Source organism: Podarcis cretensis (genome assembly GCF_951804945.1).
Source record: "Podarcis cretensis genome assembly, chromosome: 8".
NCBI classification, from domain to species: domain Eukaryota; kingdom Metazoa; phylum Chordata; class Lepidosauria; order Squamata; family Lacertidae; genus Podarcis; species Podarcis cretensis.
The window spans coordinates 85671068-85685736 of NC_137177.1; the positions used below are offsets into that span (position 1 = coordinate 85671068).

Genomic DNA, 14669 nt, shown 5'->3' on the forward strand with positions numbered 1-14669 from the left:
ATTGTGACTTCGCGGCTTAGGGATTTTTTTTAAAAAAAAGTTCTTCAGACGTCGTCGGCTAATTCTGTTTCAATGATAATAAGCCATCTGTTTTCCCCGAAAAACCTTTGAGGTATCGTTTGCAACAGATTGGCACCATTTCTGAATGAATTGCAGAAAGTCAGATTTTTGCTGAAATTGTGACTGCGCGGCTTAGGGATTTTTTCAAAACAATGTGGTTCAGACGTCTTCGGCTAATTCCCTTTCCGATAATAAAAACCCATTTTTTTCCACCGAAAAACCTTTGAGGGGATCGTTTGCAACAGATTGGCACCATTTCTGAATGAATTGCAGAACGTCAGATTTTTGCTGAAATTGTGCCCACGCGGCTTAGGGATTTTTGCAAAAAAAATTGTTCAGACGTCGTCGGCTAATTCTGTTTCAATGATAAAAACCCATTTGTTTCCACCAAAAAACCTTTGAGGGGATCGTTTGCAACAGATTGGCACCATTTTTGAATGAATTGCAGAACGTCAGATTTTTGCTGAAATTGTGACCGCGCGGCTTAGGGATTTTTGCAAAAAAAAAGTTGTTCAGACATCGTCGGCTAATTCTGTTTCAATGATCATAACAAATCTGCTTTCCCCGAAAAACCTTTGAGGGGATCGTTTGCAACAGATTGGCACCATTTCTGAATGAATTGCAGAACGTCAGATTTTTGCTGAAATTGTGCCCGCGCGGATTAGGGATTTTTGCAAAAAAAAGTTGTTCAGACGTCGTCGGCTAATTCTCTTTCCGATAATAAAAACCCTTTGTTTCCACCGAAAAACCTTTGAGGGGATTGTTTGCAACAGATTGGCACCATTTTTAATGAATTGCAGAACGTCAGATTTTTGCTGAAATTGTGCCCGCGTGGCTTTGGGTTTTTTGCAAAAAAAAGTTGTTCAGACATCGTCGGCTAATTCTGTTTCAATGATAACAACCCATCTGTTTCCACTGAAAAACCTTTGCGGGGATCGTTTGCAACAGATTGGCACCATTTTTGAATGAATTGCAGAACGTCAGATTTTTGCTGAAATTGTGCCCGCGCAGTTTGGGATTTTTGCAAAAAAAAGTTGTTCAGACGTCGTCGGCTAATTCTGCTTCAATGATAATAACCCATCTGTTTTCCCCGAAAAACCTTTGAGGGGATCGTTTGCAACAGATTGGCACCATTTTTGAATGAATTGCAGAACGTCAGATTTTTGCTGAAATTTTGGGTTTTTTGCAAAAAAAAGTTGTTCAGACATCGTCGGCTAATTCTGTTTCAATGATAACAACCCATCTGTTTCCACCGAAAAACCTTTGAGGGGATCGTTTGCAACAGATTGGCACCATTTTTGAATGAATTACAGAACGTCAGATTTTTCCTGAAATTGTGACCGCGCGGCTTAGGGATTTTTTCAAAACAAAGTGGTTCAGACGTCTTCGGCTAATTCTCTTTCCGATAATAAAAACCCATTTGTTTCCACCGAAAAACCTTTGAGGGGATCGTTTGCAACAGATAGGCACCATTTCTGAATGAATTGTAGAACGTCAGATTTTTGCTGAAATTGTGCCCACGCGGCTTAGGGATTTTTGCAAAAAAAAGTATTTCAGACGTCGTCGGCTAATTCTGTTTCAATGATAATAAGCCATCTGTTTTCCCTGAAAAACCTTTGAGGGGATCGTTTGCAACAGAATGGCACCATTTCTGAATGATTTGCAAAAAGTCAGATTTTTGCAGAAATTGTGACCGCGCGCCTTAGGGATTTTTGCAAAAAAAAGTATTTCAGACGTCGTCGGCTAATTCTGTTTCAATGATAACAACCCATCTGTTTCCACCGAAAAACCTTTGAGGGGATCGTTTGCAACAGATTGGCACCATTTCTGAATGAATTGCCGAACGTCAGATTTTTGCTGAAATTGTGACCGCGCGGCTTAGGCATTTTTTCAAAACAAAGTGGTGCAGACGTCTTCGGCTAATTCTCTTTCCGATAATAAAAACCCATTTGTTTCCACTGAAAAACCTTTTAGGGGATCGTTTGCAACAGATTGGCACCATTTCTGAATGAATTGTAGAACGTCAGATTTTTGCTGAAATTGTGCCCACGCGGCTTAGGAATTTTTTCAAAAAAAGTTGTTCGGACGTTGAGGGCTAATTCTGTTTCAATGATAAGAAACCCATCTGTGTCCACCGAAAAACCTTTGAGGGGATCGTTTGCAACAGAATGGCACCATTTCTGAATGAATTGCAGAACGTCAGATTTTTGCTGAAATTGTGCCCACGCAGCTTAGGGATTTTTGCAAAAAAAAGTTGTTCAGACGTCGTCGGCTAATTCTGTTTCAATGATAATAACCCATCTGTTTTCCCCGAAAAATCTTTGAGGGGATCGTTTGCAACAGATTGGCACCATTTCTGAATGAATTGCAGAACGTCAGATTTTTCCTGAAATTGTGCCCGCGCGGCTTAGGGATTTTTGCAAAAAAAAAGTGGTTCAGACGTCGTCGGCTAATTCTCTTTCCGATAATAAAAACCCATTTGTTTCCACCAAAAAACCTTTGAGGGGATCATTTGCAACAGATTGGCACCATTTCTGAATGAATTGCAGAAAGTCAGATTTTTGCAGAAATTGTGACCGCGCGGCTTAGGGATTTTTTCAAAAAAAGTTGTTCAGACATTGAGGGCTAATTCTGTTTCAATGATAAAAACCCATCTGTTTCCACCGAAAAACCTTTGAGGGGATCGTTTGCAACAGATTGGCACCATTTTTGAATGAATTGCAGAACGTCAGATTTTTGCTGAAATTGTGCCCGCGTGGCTTTGGGTTTTTTGCAAAAAAAAGTTGTTCAGACATCGTCGGCTAATTCTGTTTCAATGATAAAAACCCATCTGTTTCCACCGAAAAACCTTTGAGGGGATCGTTTGCAACAGATTGGCACCATTTTTGAATGAATTGCAGAACGTCAGATTTTTCCTGAAATTGTGACCCTGCGGCTTAGGGATTTTTTTTTTAAAAAGTGGTTCAGACGTCTTCGGCTAATTCTCTTTCCGATAATAAAAACCTATCTGTTTCCACCGAAAAACCTTTGAGGAGATCGTTTGCAACAGATTGGCACCATTTCTGAATGAATTGCCGAACGTCAGATTTTTGCTGAAATTGTGACCGCGCGGCTTAGGGATTTTTTCAGAACAAAGTGGTTCAGACGTCTTCGGCTAATTCTCTTTCCGATAATAAAAACCCATTTGTTTCCACCGAAAAACCTTTGAGGAGATCGTTTGCAACAGATTGGCACCATTTCTGAATGAATTGCCGAACGTCAGATTTTTGCTGAAATTGTGACCGCGCGGCTTAGGGATTTTTTCAGAACAAAGTGGTTCAGACGTCGTCGGCTAATTCTCTTTCCGATAATAAAAACCCATTTGTTTCCACCAAAAAACCTTTGAGGGGATCATTTGCAACAGATTGGCACCATTTCTGAATGAATTGCAGAAAGTCAGATTTTTGCAGAAATTGTGACCGCGCGCCTTAGGGATTTTTTCAAAAAAAGTTGTTCAGACATTGAGGGCTAATTCTGTTTCAATGATAAAAACCCATCTGTTTCCACCGAAAAACCTTTGAGGGGATCGTTTGCAACAGATTGGCACCATTTTTGAATGATTTGCAAAAAGTCAGATTTTTGCAGAAATTGTGACCGCGCGCCTTAGGGATTTTTTCAAAAAAAGTTGTTCGGACGTTGAAGGCTAATTCTGTTTCAATGATAACAACCCATCTGTTTCCACCGAAAAACCTTTGAGGGGATCGTTTGCAACAGATTGGCACCATTTCTGAATGAATTGCAGAAAGTCAGATTTTTGCAGAAATTGTGACCGTGCGGCTTAGGGATTTTTTCAAAAAAAAAGTGGTTCAGACGTCTTCGGCTAATTCTCTTTCCGATAATAAAAACCCATTTGTTTCCACCTAAAAACCTTTGAGGGGATCGTTTGCAACAGATTGGCACTATTTTTGAATGAATTGCAGAACGTCAGATTTTTGCTGAAATTGTGACCGCGCGGCTTAGGGTTTTTTTCCAAAAAAAAGTTGTTCGGACGTCTTCGGCTAATTCTGTTTCAATGAGAAATACCCATTTGTTTCCACCGAAAAACCTTTGAGGGGATCGTTTGCAACAGATTGGCACCATTTCTGAATGAATTGCAGAAAGTCAGATTTTTGCAGAAATTGTGACCGCGCGGCTTAGGGATTTTTTCAAAAAAAGTTGTTCAGACATTGAGGGCTAATTCTGTTTCAATGATAAAAACCCATTTGTTTCCACCAAAAAACCTTTGAGGGGATCATTTGCAACAGATTGGCACCATTTCTGAATGAATTGCAGAAAGTCAGATTTTTGCAGAAATTGTGACCGCGCGGCTTAGGGATTTTTTCAAAAAAAGTTGTTCAGACATTGAGGGCTAATTCTGTTTCAATGATAAAAACCCATCTGTTTCCACCGAAAAACCTTTGAGGGGATCGTTTGCAACAGATTGGCACCATTTCTGAATGAATTGCAGAACGTCAGATTTTTGCTGAAATTGTGCCCACGCAGTTTGGGATTTTTGCAAAAAAAAGTTGTTCAGACGTTGTCGGCTAATTCTGTTTCAATGATAATAACCCATCTGTTTCCACCGAAAAACCTTTGAGGGGATCGTTTGCAACAGATTGGCACCATTTTTGAATGATTTGCAAAAAGTCAGATTTTTGCAGAAATTGTGACCGCGCGCCTTAGGGATTTTTTCAAAAAAAGTTGTTCGGACGTTGAAGGCTAATTCTGTTTCAATGATAACAACCCATCTGTTTCCACCGAAAAACCTTTGAGGGGATCGTTTGCAACAGATTGGCACCATTTCTGAATGAATTGCAGAAAGTCAGATTTTTGCAGAAATTGTGACCGTGCGGCTTAGGGATTTTTTCAAAAAAAAAGTGGTTCAGACGTCTTCGGCTAATTCTCTTTCCGATAATAAAAACCCATTTGTTTCCACCTAAAAACCTTTGAGGGGATCGTTTGCAACAGATTGGCACCATTTTTGAATGAATTGCAGAACGTCAGATTTTTGCTGAAATTGTGACCGCGCGGCTTAGGGATTTTTTCAAAAAAAAGTGGTTCAGACGTCGTCGGCTAATTCTCTTTCCGATAATAAAAACCCATTTGTTTCCACCAAAAAACCTTTGAGGGGATCGTTTGCAACAGATTGGCACCATTTCTGAATGAATTGCAGAAAGTCAGATTTTTGCAGAAATTGTGACCGCGCGCCTTAGGGATTTTTTCAAAAAAAGTTGTTCAGACATTGAGGGCTAATTCTGTTTCAATGATAAAAACCCATCTGTTTCCACCGAAAAACCTTTGAGGGGATCGTTTGCAACAGATTGGCACCATTTTTGAATGATTTGCAGAAAGTCAGATTTTTGCAGAAATTGTGACCGTGCGGCTTAGGGATTTTTTCAAAAAAAAAGTGGTTCAGACGTCTTCGGCTAATTCTCTTTCCGATAATAAAAACCCATTTGTTTCCACCTAAAAACCTTTGAGGGGATCGTTTGCAACAGATTGGCACTATTTTTGAATGAATTGCAGAACGTCAGATTTTTGCTGAAATTGTGACCACGCGGCTTAGGGTTTTTTTCCAAAAAAAAGTTGTTTGGACGTCTTCGGCTAATTCTGTTTCAATGAGAAAAACCCATTTGTTTCCACCGAAAAACCTTTGAGGGGATCGTTTGCAACAGATTGGCACCATTTCTGAATGAATTGCAGAACGTCAGATTTTTGCTGAAATTGTGACCGCGCGGCTTAGGGTTTTTTTCCAAAAAAAAGTTGTTCGGACGTCTTCGGCTAATTCTGTTTCAATGAGAAAAACCCATTTGTTTCCACCGAAAAACCTTTGAGGGGATCGTTTGCAACAGATTGGCACCATTTCTGAATGAATTGCAGAACGTCAGATTTTTGCTGAAATTGTGACCGCGCGGCTTAGGGTTTTTTTCCAAAAAAAAGTTGTTCGGACGTCTTCGGCTAATTCTGTTTCAATGAGAAAAACCCATTTGTTTCCACCGAAAAACCTTTGAGGGGATCGTTTGCAACAGATTGGCACCATTTCTGAATGAATTGCAGAACGTCAGATTTTTGCTGAAATTGTGACAGCGCGGCTTAGGGATTTTTTCAAAAAAAAGTGGTTCAGACGTCGTCGGCTAATTCTCTTTCCGATAATAAAAACCCATTTGTTTCCGCTGAAAAACCTTTCAGGGGATCGTTTGCAACAGATTGGCACCATTTTTGAATGAATTGCCGAAAGTCAGTTTTTTTCTGAAATTGTGACCCCGGGGCTTAGGGATTTTTTCACAAAAATCATCTTCCGCCGGTTAAATTGTCGAGGGCTGATTTCTTGTCCTTTGATAAAAAGCCTTCTGTTTCAACCCCCAACCTTTCAGGGGAGCATATGCAACAGTTGGGCACTATTTCTGAGTGAATTGCCAAATGTCAGATTTTTTCTGAAATTGTGACCTCGGGGCTTAGGGATATTTTCAAACAAATATTTTTCCGCCGGTTAAGTTGTCGAGGTCTGATTTCTTGTCCTGTGATAAAAAGCCTTCTTTTTCGGCCACAGGACATAGGGTATAACATCATGTTTGCTGACTGGGAAAAGTTATGGACCACAGGTTTGAGATTTACGGCATGTAATGCCTTGAAAGAAAACATTATGAAAATGATATATAGGTGGTACATGACTCCAGTCAAGCTTGCAAAGATATACCATGTGTCTGATAATAAATGTTGGAAGTGTAAAGAAGCTGAAGGAACATTCTTTCACCTCTGGTGGACTTGCCCTAGAGTGAAGGTTTTCTGGGAAATGATTTATAATGAACTGAAAAAGGTATTTAAGTATACCTTCCTTAAGAAACCAGAGGCCTTTCTCTTAGGCATTGTTGATCAGAGCGTGCAAAAGAAGGATCGAATCTTTTTTATGTATGCTACAACAGCAGCAAGGATAGGTAAAAGGTAAAGGTACCCCTGCCCGTACGGGCCAGTCTTGACAGACTCTGGGGTTGTGCGCCCATCTCACTTAAGAGGCCAGGGGCCAGCGCTGTCCGGAGACACTTCCGGGTCACGTGGCCAGCGTGACAAAGCTGCATCTGGCGAGCCAGAGCCGCACACGGAAACGCCGTTTACCTTCCCGCTGGTAAGCGGTCCCTATTTATCTACTTGCACCCGGAGGTGCTTTCGAACTGCTAGGTTGGCAGGCGCTGGGACCGAGCAGCGGGAGCGCACCCCGCCGCAGGGATTCGAACCGCCGACCTTTCGATCGGCAAGCCCTAGGCGCTGAGGCTTTAACCCACAGCGCCACCTGCGTCCCAGCAGCAAGGATACTCATCGCTTAAAGCTGGAAAACTCAAGAATTACCCACACTGGAAGAATGGCAGATGCAACTGATAGACTATATGGAATTGGCGGAGATGACTGGCAGAATCCAAGACCTGGGAGAAGAACTGGTGGAGAAAGACTGGAAGAAATTTAAAGACTATCTACAAAAACATTGTAAATTGTATGAATGTTAAGAAAGATGTAAGATTAGCAAAAACATGGCTTCAACAAACTAGGTATAAAGAATATAAATTTAAATTTAATTGGAAGACGAAAAGATAAATTTTGGATAAGTAGCATTTTATGATTAAGTTTCAATAAGAGTATGTTAAATCCCAAAATTTGAGATATTAATATTGGAAAATTATATTATATGAATTAAACCAAGTTAATAATTTGCTGGTAAAATTTATGAGTTTAGAAAGCAGGAACAAGGGTTGTGAGGAAGTCCAAAGATGAATATGAAATGTGGATATTGGAAAAGATTGTGTTATTATCTATGTATTTTATTGTTAAACTAAAATTTAATAAATATTATAAAAATAAAAAAAGCCTTTTTTCGAAGGCCAAACCTTTCAAGGTAGCATTTGTGTAATGGTTATGAGTGGGTTACTTGTGCGCAAATTGCCTTCAGTTTAGTCAGTTTGTTTGCTCAACCATGTTTAGGGTTAGAGCTCGCCCTCCGTGACCTGTTAGTCACTTGCAGAATCCGTCAGTGGGCGTTTCTGGAATCTCTTCCAGCATAAAAGCTGTTTGACCCCAAGTCTCCTCCTATGTTCCCTGCACGGAACGCGTCTGCGCAAGTAAGGAGACGGCAGGGGCGTGCCAGCGCTCTCTCCGCTGGTTTCGGTTGAAGGGTCTTGGAGCCCTGACACTGATTCCTCCATCTCCTCTCTATTGGTGTCATGCTGAATTCCTTCCCCCCGACTGGTTCCCTCTCCGGCATCGCTCTGGAGCCCTGCCTCCGCTTCTCGCTCTGATGTCAGTTCCCTGACAATTTGCAACCGTTGGGTACCATTTTTTAGTGAATTGCCGAAAGTCAGATTTTTTTCTGAAATTGTGACCCCGGGGCTTAGGGATTTTTTCCAAAACATCTTCTTCCCCCGGTTAAGTTGTTGAAGGCTGATTTCTTTTCCTTTGATAAAAAGCCTTCTGTTTCAACTGCCAAACCTATCAGGGGAGCATTTAAAACTGTTGGGCACCATTTTTGAGTGAATTGGAGAAAGTCACATTTTTTCTGAAATTGTGACCCCGGGGCTTACGACTTTTTTCAAAAAAATCATTTTCCGCCGGTTAAGTTGTCAAGGGCTGATTTCTTGTCCTGTGAGAAACAGTCTTCTGTTTCGATCGCCAAAGCTTTCAGGGGAGCATTTGCAAGCGTTGGGACCATTTTTGAGTGAATTGCCGAAAGTCAGATTTTTGCTGAAATTGTCACCCCTGCAGCTTAGGGATTGTGCTGGTCCCGGGGGAAAGGTTACCGTTGGCCTGGGTCAATAGCCTGGAAACAGTCCACAAGGTGTTGGGTCAATAGCCAGTCAAAATAGTCAAAAGTCCGGTCCTGGGTCAATAGCCTGGAAACAGTCCACAAGGTGCGGGGCGAGGTCCGAAGCAGGAAGCCGGGCGGGGACAGGGGCACTGGAGAGTCAGGTCTGGGTCTGGGCAGGAACAGCTACTCAACAACGACGTTGCTCCCACAACCTGGGACCGGGCCGACTGGCCTTTATCTGTTCTGAGGCCAGGGGCGGTCCCGGCCCCCAGGAGACCCGCCTCTCCTGGCCTTAAGGCGAGCACTCCTCCTGGGAGAAACCAGTTCCCTTCGCCTCTCTGCCCTGAGCCTCTGCAGTTCAGGAGAGGCTGAAGGGTTACTGGGCCCAGGGGGAGACTCACCTGCAGGCACTGAGTCCTCAACCACCTCTGGAGCCAGAGTGGGATCACCTGGTGCCTGCTCCTGAGGATCCGGCACAGGTGCAGGCGCTTCAGAATCAAGGCCCTGCCCCAGTTCAGCCGGCCCTGGAGGCGGGGACTCCTGTGCAGGCTGGGATTCCTCTGGTTCAGCCTCTGAATCGGAATCCCAGGCCATCACAGATGGTTTCAGAAAAATGTTTTTCCGCAGGTTAAGTCGTCGAGGGCTGATTTCTTGGCCTATAATAAAAACCCTTTCCGGGGGGGATTTGCAACAGTTTGGCACCATTTTTGAGTGAATTGAAGAATTGTAGATTGTTGCTGAAATTGTGACCCCGGGGCTTAGAATTTTTTTTTCACAGGTTAAGTCATCGAGGGCTGATTTCTTAGCCTAGGATAAAAACCCTTCTGCTTTCACCGCAAAACCTTGCAGGGGAGCATTTGCAACAGTTTGGCACCAGAGTGAATTGCAGAATGTCAGATTTTTTTTGTGAAATTATGACCCAGCGGGTTAGGGCACAGACAGTTTGGAGCAGATCCAAGCCAGTTGGAGCAGGTGCAGGTCATTTGAAACTGGCCAAGTTGGATGGAAAAGGTCCAGACTGGTCGGAACCGGTCCAAGCCAGTTGGAACCTGTTGAGATCAGTTGGAACCGCTCCAAGCCCGTTTGAACAAGTCTAGGCTGGTTTGAACCCGTCCAAGCTGGTTTGAACCAGTCTAGGTTGGTTTGAACTGGTCTAGACCCGTTTGTGCTGGTCCTAGCCAGTTTGAACAGGTCCAAGTGGTTTGGAACCGGCCCAGACGGGTTGGAGCAGGTCCGGGCCAGTTGGAGCAGGTGCAGGTCATTTGAAACTGGCCCAAGCTGGTTAGAAAAGGTCCAGGCCGGATGGAACAGGTCTATGTCACTTGCAACCAGCCCAGCCCAGTTGGAACAAGTTCATACCAGTTGGATATGGTCCAAGCCGGTTGGAACCAGCACAAACCAGTTGGAAAAGGTTCAGGTGGGTTCCAACTTGCCCAGACCAATTTGAACTCATCCAGACTGGTTGGAACTGGTCTAGGTTGGTTTGAACCAGTCCAAGCCGGTTGGAACATGTTTAGACCAGTTTGAACCTTTCCATGCCGGTTTGAATAGGTCTAGGCCTGTTTGAGCCCGTCCAAGCCAGTTTCAACCCGCTCAAACCAATTGGAAGAAGTCCAGGCTGGTTCTAACTTGCTCAGACCAGTTTGAACTGGCCCAGACTGGTTTGAACTAGCTCAGACTGCTTGGAACAGATCTAGGCTGGTTTGTGCTGGTCTCAGCTGGTTTGTGGTGGTCCAAGCAGGTTTGAACTGGTCGAGGCTGTTTTGACCTGGTTCAAGCAGTTTGGATCCTTTTGAGACTGGCTGGAAGCGGTTCAAGCCAGTTTGAACATGTCAAGCCTGGTTTGAACCGGTTTAGGCCAGTTTGTGCTGGTCCAAGCCAGTTTGAACAGGTCTAGACTGGTTTGAGACGGCCAAAGTCAGTTTGAACAGTTCCAGACTGCTTCAAGCAGGACCAGGACAGTTGGAGCAGGTGCAGGTCATTTGACACTGGCCCACGCTGTTTCGAACAGGTCTAGGCTGGTTGGAACCGGTCCAAGCCGGTTCGAACCTGTTGAAACCTGTTCGAACCGGTCTAAGCCAGCTCAAACCTGTTGAGACCTGTTTGAACTGGTCCAAGCCAGTTTGAACAGGTTCAGGCCAGTTTGTGCTGGTCCAAGTCAGTTTGAGCTGGCCCAAACCAGTTTGAAGAGCTCTAGACAGCTTTGAGCAGGTCTAGGCCAGTTGCAGCAGGTGCAGGTCATTTGAATCCTGCACAAGCTGACTAGGCAAGGTCCAAGCCAATTGGAACAGGTCTATGTCGCTTGGAACCAGCCCAGACCAGTTGGAACAAATTCATACCAGTTGGATCTGGTCCAAGCCGGTTGGAACCAGCACAAACCAGTTGGAAAAGGTTCAGGTGGGTTCCAACCTGCCCAGACCAGTTTGAACTGGTCCAGACTGGTTGGAACCGGTCCAGACTGGTTGGAACCAGTCTAGGACGGCTTGAACCAGCCCAAGCCAGTTTGAACAGTTCCAAGTGGGTTGGAACTGGCCCAGACAGTTTGGAGTCGGTCCAAGCCAGTTGGAGCAGGTACAGGTCATTTGAAACCGGCCCAAGCTGGTTGGAACAGGTCGTGGCCGTTTGGAACCGGTCCAAGCCGGTTTGAACCTGTTGAGACCAGTTGGAACTGGTCCAAGCCAGTTTGAACAAGTCTAGGCCGGTTTGTGCTGGTCCAAGCCTGTTTGAACAGGTCCAAGTGGATTGGAACAGGCCCAGATGGGTTGGAGCAGGTCTGGGCCAGTTGGAGCAGGTGCAGGTCATTTGAAACTGGCCCAAGCTGGTTAGAACAGGTCCAGGCTGGATGGAACAGATCTATGTCGCTTGCAACCAGCCCAGACCATTTGGAATTATTTCATACCAGTTGGATGCAGTCCAAGCCGGTTGGAATCAGCACAAACCAGTTGGAAAAGGTCCCAGCGGGTTCCAACTTGCCTAGACCAGTTTGAACTTGTCCAGACTGGTTGGAACCTGTCTAGGTTGGTTTGAACTGGTCCAAGCTATTTGGAAGCTGTTCAGACCGGTCGAGGCCGGTTTGAACTGGTCTTGGCCAGTTTCAACCGGGCTAGGATGGTTTGAACCGGCCCAAGCCAGTAGGAACCAGCCCAAACCAGTTAGAAAAGGTCCAGGCGGGTTCCAGCTTGGCCAGACTAGTTTGAACTAGCCCAAACTGGTTGGAACTAGCTTACACAGGAACAGGTCTAGACAGTTTTGAACCAGTTCAAGCAGGTTGGAACTGGTCCAGGCAGTTAGATCCTGTTCAAACCAGGTGGAACTGGTGCAAGCCAGTTTGAAAAGGTCTAGGCTGGCATTAACCGGTCTAGGCCGGTTTTTGCCAGTTCAAGCCGGTTTGAACAGGACTAGGCCGGCGTGTGCTGGTCCAATCCGGTTTGAGCCAGTCGAGGCCAGTATGTGCCAGTCCAAAGTTTGAACTGGCCCAGACTGGTTGGAACTAGCTCAGACTGGTTGGAACATGTCCAGGTAGGTGGAACAGGAGTATGTCTCTTGAAACCAGCCCTGATCTGTTGGAAACAGTTGATAATGGTTGGATCCGATCCAAGATGGTTGGAACCAGACCAAAAGAGTTGAAAAAGTCCAGGCGGGTTCCAACTTGCCCAGACCGGTTTGAACTGGCCCAGACTGGTTGGAACAGAGCCAAGCTGGTTGGAACAGGTTTATGTCACTTGGAACCAGCCCAGACCTGTTGGAACCAGTTCATACTGGTTGGATCTGGTACAAGCCGGTAGGAACAAGCCCAAACCAGATTGAAAAAGTTCAGTCAGATTCCAAGCTCTCCAGACCAATTTGAACTGGTCCAACTTCCCCAGACCAGTTTGAAGTGGATTGGATTGATCTTTATTACGGCCTTTGGCCCGTTACACGACAGTTTCCCATACCAACATATTATATTTAGACCTCCAGATTTAAAATCGCCTAAACTTACAAAAGACAAACAGGAACCGAAGCAAAACAAAAACAAGGACGACCATCATACATTACAATAAATTTGTAACCTATACATCGCCCTCTGCTCATAAATTAATCATGGATATCAATGGTGATATCGCTTAAAACATAGATCATGGTTTAAAACAATGGTGATATCGCCTAAAACATAGATCATGGTTTAAAGGGATTATCCGAGCCACACAGGAGACCGTTTCTCTTCTTTAGGGATAGGACGCTGATCAAGAATCTGGCAACCATGAGTGATCTTAGGGGGTCATCGTCAATCAGTAGATATCTCAGTTTGGCTTCAATCGTATCATCGGCAATTCCCTTAAGATATTGAGCAAGAAACTTGCTCCCAGCCGGTAAGTGAAGAGCACAGTCAAAAATTATGTGATGTAACGATTCCGGTGCCCCACAATTACAATCACATAAGAGCGATATCTGTCCATTGGAGAATCTATATCTCAGCACGTTCGATGGGAAGGTGTTGAATCTTGCCTTTACAAAGGCATATCTATGAGCTGAGGAAGCTAAGGAATTCAAATAGTTTGGGAGCCTTAAGAGGGGTAATAAACCAAGATTTAGAGGTGAGCAGGTACCATTGCCCAAGACCATTTTCTGCTGTAAGTCCATCTCCTCTAGCTTACAGGTTACTGATCTTTTAGCTGGGACTATGTCCTGCTCTAGTAATTTGGATGGGGAGATTCCCATTGCCGTGATTTTCAGCTGTAAATTTTTTACCCATGGGCTCTGGAAATCATCTCTCCACATACATTGTATCAAGTACAAGTTTGGGAGATTGTGCCATAGAGATAACCAGTGACAAAGTATGTGCTTCCATAGAGCATTTTCTAGGGATACAATATTAAGGTTTGAAGTGGTTGGAACAGGTCTAGGCTGGTTTGAACCAGTCGAAGCTGAGTACAACAGGTCCCAGCCGGTTGGAACCGGTCCAAGCCGGTTTAAACCGTCTCAAACTAGTTGGAGAAAAGTCCAGTAAGTTCCAACATACCCAGACTAGTTTAAACTGGGCCAGACTGGTTGGAACCGGTCTAGGCTGGTTTGAACCAGTCCAAGTTGGTTGAAACCGGTCTAGGCCCGTTTGAACCAGTCCAAGCCAGTTGGAGCCTGTTGAGTCCAGTTTGAACCAGTCCAAGCTGGTTTGAACCGGTCAAGGCCGGTTTGAAATAGCCCAAGGCAGTTTGAGCAGTTCTAAGTGGGTTGGAACTGGCCCATACAGGTTGGAGCAGGTCCAGGCCAGTTGGAGCAGGTGCAGGTCATTTGAAACTAGCCCAAGCTGGTTAGAACAGGTCCAGGCCGGTTGGAACAGGACTATGTCACTTCAAACCAGCCCAGACCAGTCACAACCAGTTCATACAAGTTGGGTCTCGTCCAAGCCAGTTAGTTGTTTATCGCTTTGACATCTGATGGGAGGGCGTTCCACAGGGAGGGCACCACTACTGAGAAGGCCCTCTGCCTGGTTCCCTGTAACTTGGCCTCTTGCAGTGAGGGAACCGCCAGAAGGCCCTCGGAGCTGGACCTCAGTGTCCGGGCAGAACGATGGGGGAGGAGACGCTCCTTCAGATATACTGGACCGAGGCCATTTAGGGCTTTAAAGGTCAGCACCAACACTTTGAAGTGTGCTTGGAAACGCACTGGGAGCCAATGTAGGTCTTTCAAGACTGGTGTTATATGGTCTCGGCGGCCGCCCCCAGTCACCAGTCTAGCTGCCGCGTTCTGGATTAGTTGTAGTTTCCGGGTCATCTTCAAAGGTAGCCCCACGTAGAGCGCATTGCAGTAGTCCAAGCGA

General features: G+C 44.8%; 1 long non-coding RNA gene across 1 annotated transcript; it reads left to right on the forward strand.

The window, feature by feature from the left end:
* The first annotated feature begins 9768 nt into the window (after positions 1-9768).
* LOC307223308 lies at positions 9769-14248 on the forward strand. Its single transcript, XR_013842065.1, has 3 exons — positions 9769-11230; positions 12266-12739; positions 13730-14248. It is a non-coding gene; the product is annotated as an uncharacterized lncRNA (long non-coding RNA).
* Positions 14249-14669: the final 421 nt, after the last annotated feature.